We start from the raw sequence: 9,728 nt of genomic DNA on the forward strand, positions 1-9,728 counted from the left end.
GCACTTGGAGGGGGGCTCGTGCCCACAGGCGGCAGGGTCGGCTCCGGCCCGAGGGGACCCCGGTCAGCGGTGGGCGGCGGGTCCGCGGGCAGCGGCTTTGCGGGCTGGAGCCTCCCGCGCCGGAGTGAGGCCGTGAGCCTGGGTCATCTTGTTCTGCTCGTAGGTCTGGCAGCTCCCGCCGTGGTCGGACGCGGCCCAGAGAGGCCCTCGGGCAAAGCGACACCTGCCTGTCCGCTCCCCAGGCGGAGCTGCCAGCGAGCTCCTCCTCCGCCAGCCGCCCAGACGCGGCCCAGCCTGCCCTGTGTTCTGAGGGCCCCTTACTAGTGTTGTGTGAGCGGAGGGAAGTTCTAGGACCCCCGTTTCCTCCCCCTGCCTTGTTTCAGATCCAGCCCACATTTGTAGGTCATCAGGCTGAACTGAGGGGCAGCAGCCGATGGCTTCAGGAGCCGAATCCACCCCCGACGACGACCCCAGGACACTCACCCCACGGGAGGGGAGGAGGCAGCCAACAGCTCCCTGTCCGGGGCAGTGGGGCCGGAGGGTAGCGGCTGGAGGCCCCTACCTCCGGTTACCTCTCTCGGCCACCGGTGCAGGGTTCATTCCGGACATTTCCTGCCCCCCGCTCCACCACCCTGGGACATCCCGGCTGCTCTTCGTGGCCTCCCCTGACTAACTAGATCCGACGGCGTGTTAAATCTCGTCTCCACCTCCAAAGGCTGATTTCAGAGACAGGCATGTCCAGTCAACCCCTCCCGCTCTCCTCTGGCCCCGGGGAGCCTGGCGACCCTTACTGATCACGTGATTGTCGACTCTTGAGTGGTTGCCCCCTAGTTGTGGCCTTGCTATAGGTCAGGGCGTTTTGTGTGTTGTTTTTGATAAGATTCTGTGCTGCTTCCTGTTCCGGCCAGTCCTGTTACTCCCATCCGAGCCGTGTGAGCAGCTTAGTGTTCAAAGCCCCCAGGAAAACCTGTGCTCAGAAGTGGGCTCGTCCGGTTGCCCTGGTTTTGTACTTTTATCATTAAAAAAAAGTAACATTCCTGCGCAGCTGCTTCCAAAACGATGTTCCTGGGCATCCCCCTCCTAGGTCCCAATCCCTTGTTTTCTCTGTTTCTGTATCTAAGCAAAACGAGGCCTTCCGGCGAGACCGGTGACGCCAGGACCAGGCAGGCAGGGCCGGAGCCCGGCGGCCGCTTACCCACCGCCGCCACGAGGGGGCGAGCTCCCCTCAGAAGCCCGTGGGCCCCTCCGCGGTTGGTCCCAGGGTGCTGGCTCCACCTGCCGCTGCCGCTCGGAGACACGGCTCTTGTGGGGACCACAGGACCAACTGCTGGTGGCTGATGCTGATGAAGGGAGAGGGCTGGGTGTCAGACCGGAGCCCAGCACTCCCGGGGGCACCTGGCGACCCTCAGCTGCTCCCTGCTGTCGGGGCTGCGGCTCAGGCGCTCCGTGGCCGCCCCACTTCTCTGCGTCCGACCCTGAGGTCTGGCTGCGGGGTCTCAGCTGTAAGCGGGCGGTGTCGCCCCCTGCGGGGCGGGCCTGGCGCCGGCCCCTTTCCCCAAGAAGGTCCCCTCTATGTGAACTGATACCAGGCCCTGCGCGGGGACTTGGGTGGCCATACCTTTAGGCGAGCGTACTGCGCGGGGGAGGGGAGCAGAAGCCCTGGGGGACGAGTCGGGGGAGCGGTGGACGGTTGTGGTGAGCAGGGGAGCGGGCTGGCCTGGCCCGCCCTCAGCCACGCCCGGGACCTGCCGCAGAGTTTGTGGACCAAGCGCGAAATGGAAAGGTGTGGCTCCTTCTTCACACTCATTGAGAACGTGGAGGCGGTGACAGCGGGAAACTAGAGCAGGCGTGGGCCCTGCTGAGCCCGGCCGTGCCTGCGCAGCTCCCCGCGCGGCGGCCGGTCACACTGCATTCCAGTCGGTTCTCCGAGCAGCCGGGGCTTCATCGGGTGTCGTCCGGCTTTGGAAAGCCTCCGGCGGGTTGTGGAGAGCGGGGCCGATAGACTTCTCAAAATGTCTGCTTGCATCTCATAAAGGCATGAATGTGCGGCCAGTCCGAGGGTGCGAGGCCCAGGCCCCTGGCTGACAGACACGCCCAGGCCGCCGGGAAGGGACCCGCCCGCCGCAGGCCCCCGAGGCCTTCAAGCCTTGGTCGCGGAATCCGCTGATTTGAAATAGAGCCTTTCCTTTTGGTCTTTCTTCGTCCACTGGGGCTTCTCTGCCTTTTCCTGGTAGGACAGACAGGCTTTCCCAGCCTCTGCCTCCAAAGTGAGCGTCCAGGGGCAGGGCTGGGGGTGCCCAGCGCCCCTTCGCCAGCGGCCGGGCACTGCAGAGAGGCGGTGCGTGGAGCCCGCTGCCCCCTGCCCTGCTGGGCCAATGGCCTGCAGGTAGATGTCTGGGGCGCCCGCTCCCCAGAGGCGGTGGGTCCCAGCCGGGCTCTCCCGACGGGGCCGTCAATGGCTTTCAAGGAGGGGGCTGCTGGGGGAGAGGCCAGAACCCACTGCGCGGGGCCTCACGCGCTAGAAGACCGCAGCTCGCGCGGCAGGCGACGGTGGGGCCGGCCCGCCCGCGCCGGCGGCCTCCACCGCTCTGCCCGGCCAGCCGGGCTCTCGGGAACCTGGGCACGCCCTGCCTGCTCTTCACAGCCGACTGCATTCTGCACACACACAGCAATAGCCCTTCCTGTTTCCCGGTTCTGTCCGGGCCTATGAAGTTCACTAAGTAAAAAAGTAGAACGTTGAATGGAAATTGCAGTTTCATCTCATGAGGATTTGCATCACTTTGAACAAAATAGCAAATTACAGCTTTGTGTGATACGTGTAATGCTTCGTACCCAGCTGCTGAAAGTTGAAAAAGTGTTTTCTAGAGGCTTTTAACGAATACTGTGTCAGCCTTCGCTTCTGTGAGTGAACACTTTGATGTATATTTTACAAGCAACATCTTTAAAATGTCACCTGCTAAATGTTCACTGTCAGAATGTAGACATTCTAGCAAGATCTTTGGTAACAATATTTATTTTTACACATGCATTTAAAACATACATTGCCAATAGCCCAAGTGTCTTTGAACTGTGACACCAGCTTCAGACTTGCCCCCTGAAGCCGCAGCCAGCGGAAGTCTGTGCCTTCCTGGCCCCCTCGTGCCCTCCCCGCCCCCTGCCCCGCGCCCCCATCACAGCCCTGCGTGGACAGAGAAGTGGGCGCTCGTGGCTCATGCCTGAGCTGCATGGTCGACATAGGTGTCAATACGTGTATACAGATGAGAAACTTGCCACAGAAACGCCCTGTGTGTGATAGTCAGCCCTGCGCGTCTGGCTGCTGCGTTTCCCGTAGTCTCCGGCGAAGGAGAGAGAACGCGGACTCCACCGCACCAAGTGACAAAGCTGCGCTCTTTCAATGGTTTGTTGCAAGCTCTCTGCTGTGTGCTCATGGGACTGCCCACGACTAAATGTGTATGGGGTACATGAGAGGCTATGCTGGTACGTGTGGCAAAAGCTAACAGATTCTGTAGTCAAAAATATTTAACTTGTTATCGTAACGCGTGGTTTTTCATTGAGAGTTTATTTTTCTGTATGTATATGAGAGTATTTTAGGTATCTAATTTAAGTGCATAAAGCTATAGAAAAAGTTTAAAACCTATTCCAGGAGTAGCAAATGCTTCCTCGATTACCTGGGTGACCTGACTTCTGGTCCCTCTCCTGTGCTCTCTCTGGGCAGATCAGTGCGTCCCCGTGGCGTCTGCTGTCACTGAGACTCACTGAGCTCAGCTGGGGCTCCTGGGGGAGGCTGTCCCTGGGGACGCGACCCCTGCCTCACAGAGCAGCCTCCGCCCCTCCCCCACTTCCCCAGAAAGGACCAGAAGCCCAGGCTGCTGATAGGGCACAGTCCTTCTGGGCTTCGCCATCGAAGTGTCCCTGCAGGCCACCGAGGGGGGTGGAATGCTAAGCCCCATGAGACTCACCCTGTGACCCCGAGATGCATTCGGGGTCACCCCAGGAGGTGCAAGCCCGGCGCCCAGCCCCTCCTAGCAGGTGAAGCAGCCAGCTCCTGGCGAGAGGGGGCGCTGCTGTTGTGGGCAGTTCAGGGCCGATGGCTTCAAAGGACACGCAGAGGTGAGCGCCAGGCTTCCCAGACATCTGTCCGCCAGCGGCGCGCTGCTGCCGCGGCCTCCCCCCGAACCCCCTCCGCCCCGCCGCCCCGCAGAGGAGGGCCTTGTGGGCGGCCAGGACCGGCAACTGCCGGCGCCCCGGGGGCTTCCTGGCCGGGAGGCGTGCGGGGAGCTGGGATTTCCAGAAGCTTCCCGGAAACGGCCGTCACGTGACCGCGAGGAACCGTGCGTGTAGCGGGCTTTGTTCCCAAAGACGGAGCCGTTTGGAGATGCTCTTCTCACGTGCAGCCTCGGAGGCGGTGTCAGGCGGACCAGCGGAGCTCTGCATGTCCCCACCCCCAGCAAACGGCCGGCTGTAGCCCCTGCGCTCCCGGCGGGGCGCGGCACCAGGCCTGGGGTGGGAATGAGTCCGAGGTCAGCCGCCCCCCGGGCCCTGGCGGTCCCAGCAGGTCCGGGGACAAGACAAGCCAAGCCGCCAGTGCCTGCAGGCCCCTCCAGTTAGGGAAAGAATGTATCGAGCCCCTGTGTTTGCGGGCACAGCTGGGTCACAGGCCTGGCAGCGCGGCGCTGCCCCCACGGGGCGGCCCAGGGGCAGGACTCAGCCGCCCCACCTCCAGCCCCACCCCCACCCGGATGTCCTGTTGATTGTAATATACTTCCGTTGCCGAGAAATGGTACTGTTTACTTTTCCGTAAAAGGGAGACTACACTGTCTGATATGTATTGTCAGTGGGATTCTGAAAATCACTAGACACTATTATACGTTGTGGAATTACGTATTCGTCTAAAATTTGATGAAGCAGGGCCCAAACATTAGGCTTCTTTTTTTTTGTTTGTTTAAAAGAAGCCGAGGTTAGTTTTGCTGTTTGAGTGTTTCTTTGGCACCTTATTATGTATGAAATGTTACAATTTTACCGACTCAGATTATGCGTTTTCTTTCTCTCGTTCAGCCAGTAGTGGTAGCGGTGCAGGTTCCTGTGTATCTTAAACTAAAAAGAACAATCTCTTCCAAGCCACTCTTCGGTCATTTTGACCTGTACGGTTTAAACTCGCATAGCTCATGAATAAAATGAGAAAAGCCGCCCCGGTTACAGTGGATTATTTTGGGTTCTTTCTGCCCCACCTCCTTTCTGAGTCAACCGTCGAGGCTGCAGCTGCGGAAGGAAAATTATGCAAAAATAAACCTAAAAAACAAAACCAACCGCCCTCCCTACTCTCCCTTGCCTTCTTCGGACAAACGTCAGCACAAAGTAGAAATCGATGGCCCTTTCCAAGTACTTCTGAGAATTTGAGAAGCTCTTGAGTTGTGGGGCCTGAGAAATGCGGGGTGCGGGGTGGGGGGCAGAGCCAGGTTGTTTCACAGCCTTTCTGGACGGTTCCAGCCTCTTCCACAAAGAAGCTGCCGACACACACAGCACCGCACGTTCGAACCCGGACTTTCAATGCCGGGCACCGCTCGCAAGCCCAGCACTGAGTGTGGCCGCTGCCTCTGTTTTCCTGGATAAGCAATGGTGTTTTCTCCTCTCTGGTTTCAAGGTGATTCCTCCTCATTTCATCACGGATTTATCTAAGTAGGATCAGGTTCTTTAAATTCTCTGCTTGGCTTGGACCCCAGCTGAATTGGAGTGCATTTAAGAACGGACCCTAAGTCACGTCCATGCCTTTTTTAAACTAGTAGGCCCCATTTTTTAAAAAAGATTTTATTTATTTTTAGAGAGAGGAAGGGAGAGAGAAAGAGGGAGAGAAACATCGATGTGGAAGAGAAACATCGATTGCCTCTCACGTGTGCCCTGATTGGGGACTGAACCTGCAACCCGGGCGTGTACCCTGACTGGGGATCGAGCCAGTGACTTTGTGGTTTGCAGGACATGGCCCAACCCACTGAGCCACGCCAGTCTGGGCTCATTTTTGACAAACATACAAATCTTTATGTGTTTTTCTTGGTGGTTATTTGAAGTTTTAAAATAAATGTCATTAAAAACAAAGAAAATCATAAATTACGTTCCCAAACTATACTCAGTTTTCTCCGAGATCGGCGAGGCCCCCAGCACAGCTCGGCGGGCGGAAGGAGCCGCTGGTGTAAAGCCTGTGAATGCCGCCTCTCTAAGCGAAGTGAGTAGCCAACATAGTCAAGGCTCACGCGCATGGAGCATGTCTCCTGTGAAGGCCCTGTTCAGTGACCTAATTTATGTAAATGGCCTCCCTTGTGTTTCGATTGTTCTCTTTTAAATCAGATCTCTTTATATATAAAATCAAGTTGTGGAAGACTAGATACACGTATCTTGAATATAGATATATATACATATATATAAGGACTGCATCATATCCCATTGTCAGAACGTATCCTAGTTTACTGTAGTTTACCTACACAATTCTGAGTGTGACATGTTTAGGCAGCTTTGAAATTCCACCTCGGTTAAAAGCCGCGCTGAAGAAACCCGCAGCCTGAGGTCTCCGGGTTCACCCCTGGCGGCCGCTTGAGGCGCTGCTGGAGACAGTCTCTCCTCCCTGCTCCAGCTCTGTGCTTAGGAGCAGGGAGCTTGTGGAGCTTGGAAGGATTTGGGGTCTAGGAATCGCAGCGAGAGGACTGCCCCGAAGGCCACCACGCATCTTGGGAGACGGAGGCCCACGGGCCGGGCTGTAAGCGACCGTGCACGGCCAGGGCCCCGCCGGCAGGAGGCAGGTGAGCCGGGGACCCGGGTGTCTGAGGGGCCGCATGAGGCTCAGCTGCGGAGACTCAGGGGCCCAGCGTCCCGTGGCTTCGGCGAGAGGCCCCCTTCCCCCCACTCCCCCATTAACAGCACGGCGGTCAGCGGGCAGGGCTGGCGGTTGGCCTTGGCGTGCGGCTGCTCCAGCTCTCGCCGCCCCGCCTGCACCGGCCAGAGGCCAAGGGGCCGGCCGAGGCCCACACGCTGCTCCCTGGGCGGTCAGTCCACGTAAGCCGCGCGTGTCCCCCCGTTCTCCACGCACTGCCCAGTTCCACCGCCAGGCACCGGGGGCGGGGGGAGGCGCGGCCTCTCGCTGGGTGGCCCTGTGGTCGGTGGGAGTTGGGTGACTGGCCTGGGGCCCCGCCTGGCTCCTGGGATAGTACCCAGGGGCCCCAAAGTGGCGTCTCTGTCTTGTCTCAGCTGTCGCCTCAGGTGGTTATTGCAGTGGGCTGTGAGGATGAAGCCCGTGTTCCCACCACCAAGGCCGCAAGGAGAGCGGTGGTGTGCCCGGCGCAGGACACGTGGGTCCCAGCACCAGGACAGGGCGCGGTCCTGGGCCACTCGTGGACCTGCACAGCCGCACGGCGGGGCCCTGCCGCTGCCCAGCCAGGGCAGCCCCGGAAGCACCGGGCTGGCTGTCCGCACACCAGGAGGGCCCAGGGGACGGCCCCCTGGGACGGCTGCGCTCCGGGCGCCGTTTCCTCCGGGAGGCCAGCGGGAGGGGGCCTGTAGGGAACAGCTGGGCCGGGTTAATGGCTGAGTTGGGAGCCTCTCAGGGACAAGAGGGAAGAGGCACAGGGACTCTCTCTGACCAGCCCTGCCCGTCGGTGGCAGTGGCGGGCTGGTGAGCCAGGTGGGGTCCGTGGCGCGGCAGCACGAGTGCAGACCGGGGGCTGCGGCCGCTGGCCCCCCTCGGCCCCCGGGCTCTGGCCGGGGCCCCGGGCAGCTCCACTTGTCCCTTGCCTGTCGAGTGGCTGTCGCCTGTCCCCCCCCACCCCCCGCCACATCACAAGGCCCAGGAAGCTTCAGACAACTGGGAAGTGCCGAGCAGCCTGTGCCGGGGGGCATGTCAGGAGCGGGGGCGTCACTCGGGCGAGGCCCCCGGAGGCTGCCGAGTGGGTCCTGCTCACCATCTACGCGGGGCTGGGTGCTTTGCACAGCCCTTGGTGGCGACTTTGGCGGGAGACTGGGTGGGCTTTGAGCGACTGGGCACATCGGCTGCTGGTCAGCTGCCATGTTTCATCAGTCCATCCCTGGGGTCGTGTGGCCCAGAGAAGGGAGAGGTCGAGCCAGTAACTAATAGCATTGGTGACCCCTGAACGCAGCTCTGGTGCCGTGAGTCACTCCCTGGGATACTACCGGCAGGGCACTGGGGCTCCCGGCACCCCGCCCCCCCCGCCCCAGGCCGGAGGCCCCGGCGGGGTGCGGCGGGGCTCGGCGGGGCTCACACGTGCACCCTCCGACGGCTCCGAGTCACAGCCTCAGATGCCACACCTGCTGCCCGTTAGACTCAGCTGCTCTGCTTGCTATGTCATGGGACGTACTCACGTCGTCTGTTAGTCTGTTATTTGTGGAATTTTCCTGGAGACAGGGACCACCACAGTGCCTGGCTCATTAACAGTTACTCTCAGTTGCAGAGTGAATTTGCGAGAGGTCCGCCCCCCTTCCCCGGCCAGGCGGGGGCGCGCCTGCACCGTGGCCGGGGAGCCTCTGCTTCGGAAGCTCAAGTGCGGTGGCCACACCTGGGCCGGGTCGTCTCTGAGGCACCCTCTCAGCCGGCAATTTTCAACCTGGTTCACCTCAGGGCATCAACTACTGAAACTGCGCGGCATATCACAAAGATTTTTTGCCGATCTGACAAAAAACAGGTATGATTTGATTCATTCACACTGGATGGCTACTGTCGTTTTTTATTTGACAATCTACAGGAAGAGAGATCAGTGTCCCTGACTAAACAGTCAGGTGTTGTGCATTTTAAAAATTCTTGGGGCACCCGCTGAAAATCGCTGCTCCCAGGCAACGCAACGTCAGGATAACTAATTTTCAGAGGCAAAAAGGTGTTTCCTTTGCGTCTGGCTCCCAGCCTGCTGTCTGGTGGGACCAGAGGCCCTGCTGCCGGAGCGGCCGCTCCCAGTACGGGGAGAGGTCCTGGGCTCCAGTCGGGGCTGACATTCTGGGCCACCGCACAGTCTGGGCCGTTCACAGCAGGGACAGCAGGTGAGAAGGCCTTGCTCTGTGGCCTCCTGCCCTGTCCCCACTGCGCGCTGGTCGCATGGTCAGCGCCTGCAGGTCTTCCGGGTGCTAGAGCGGGGACACCCGTGTGGCCAGAGCCACTCCGAGCCACTGAGGGAACACCGCGGCCTCTGTCCCTAACGGCACACTTCCATTACGCACGTAACCCTGCAGAGGGCAAGGCGGCGAGACAGGCGCGCACCAAGCCACAGCGCGCACGGCAGGACACCTGTCAGAGTAACGGGCCGGCACCAACCAGCCCCGGGCGGCTCTTCCAGAGGCCTGGCCTGCGGGGCCCTGCGCGGTGGCTGGCGTCTGGCCAGCACGCCCCAGAGCTCCGAGAACTGCTGTCGGGGTCCCAGCTAAAGACAGGCAGCAACAGCTGACGCTGCGGCCACGGCGGCTGGCTCATCTGCTGGCACCGCCGTCTGCCCCCGCGGGCTCAGGGCCGGGAGGCTGGGGCCGGGGTGGCCCAGTCGGTGCAGTCGGCACTGAGCAGCTGGTGTGGCGGGCGGCCTCGCTGGGCAGCAACGACTGTTTCCGTCGGACACGTGCTCCCTTAGGTTCCCAGGAAGAACCCGCACAAATGGACTGTCCAGCCAAAGGGCCGTGACCTTTAAAATGAAAGCTGTAAGAACAAGGCTCCCTGTATTTGCACTTTTAAAAACAGTAAACATAGTATG

Source organism: Pteronotus mesoamericanus, unplaced genomic scaffold, assembly GCF_021234165.1.
Source record: "Pteronotus mesoamericanus isolate MK-2021 breed Mesoamerican mustached bat unplaced genomic scaffold, CSHL_Meso_final contig_116, whole genome shotgun sequence".
Lineage (NCBI taxonomy): Eukaryota > Metazoa > Chordata > Mammalia > Chiroptera > Mormoopidae > Pteronotus > Pteronotus mesoamericanus.